Here is a 1,252-nt window from a genome sequence, read left to right as displayed (position 1 = left end):
GTATGTCTGATGTTGACAAATTGGAAGGGTACATTGATGTATGCATGCCTGATGCTGACAAATTAGATGGGTACATTGTTGCATGTGTGTCTGATGTTGACAAATTGGATGGGTACAGTGATGTATGTATGTCTGATATTGAGAAATTAGATGGGTAAATTGATGTATGCATGCCTGATGTTGACAGATTAGATGGGTACATTGAGGTTTGTATTTCTGATGTTGACAAATTGGAAGGGTACATTGATGTATGTATGCCTGATGTTGACAAATTGGATGGGTACATTGATGTAGGTATGCTTGATGTTGACAAATTAGATGGGGGCACTGGTGTATGTATGTCTGATGTTGAGAAATTATATGGGTAAACTGATGTATGCATGCCTGATGTTGACAAATTAGATGGGTACATTGAGGTTTGTATTTCTAATGTTGACAAATTAGATGGGGGCATTGATGTAGGTATGTCTGATGCTGATACATTTGATGGGTACATTGAGATGTATATGTCTGATGTGGACATATTAGATGGGTACATTGATGTATGTATGTCTGATGTTGAGAAATTAAATGGGTACATTGATGTATGTATGTCTGACGTTGATACAGTTGATGGGTACACAGATGTGTGTATGCCTAATGTTGATATATTTGATGTTGATATACTTGGCAGGTATATTGATGTATCTGTGGCTGATGTTGACACATTCAAAGCATATATTGATGTATATATGCTTATTTTTGGCACACTTAAAGGGTATGATATATAAGTTGACGTATATGAAATTAGAAATGATATTAGCATTTGTGGAGTAGACTTTGGTCTATGTGTATATGTATCTGACATAGCTATTGTGGATACAGATGTTTGTAGAAAAGTTAATGTTAAGTTCAGTGCTGAGAGATGTGTAGTTTCAATAGATGCTGTAGCATCCCATGGAGATATAGATGTATGTAGAATGGATAATGTGGCGTTTAGTACAGATTTATTCATATGGACATGTGATAATGAAGTTAATAATGGGAACATAGTCGTTATTGTGTAATATGTAAACCTTGTAGTGAATATTGTATGATCTTTCTTAACTAATGATGTATATAGATGACTGAAATTTTTGGAAGTCTGTGTAATATATGTTATAGTCATATTTTTTTCTGATATTGCAGTTGTAACTTCCTTCTCTGTTCTTTTAAATTTAACTTGAAATAATTCTGATACTGTAGCTATTCTTGTTTCTGTGTAAGTAATAAT

This window comes from Octopus bimaculoides, chromosome 6, assembly GCF_001194135.2.
Source record: "Octopus bimaculoides isolate UCB-OBI-ISO-001 chromosome 6, ASM119413v2, whole genome shotgun sequence".
Taxonomy (NCBI): Eukaryota; Metazoa; Mollusca; class Cephalopoda; order Octopoda; family Octopodidae; genus Octopus; species Octopus bimaculoides.
This window is presented reverse-complemented; position numbering follows the sequence as displayed.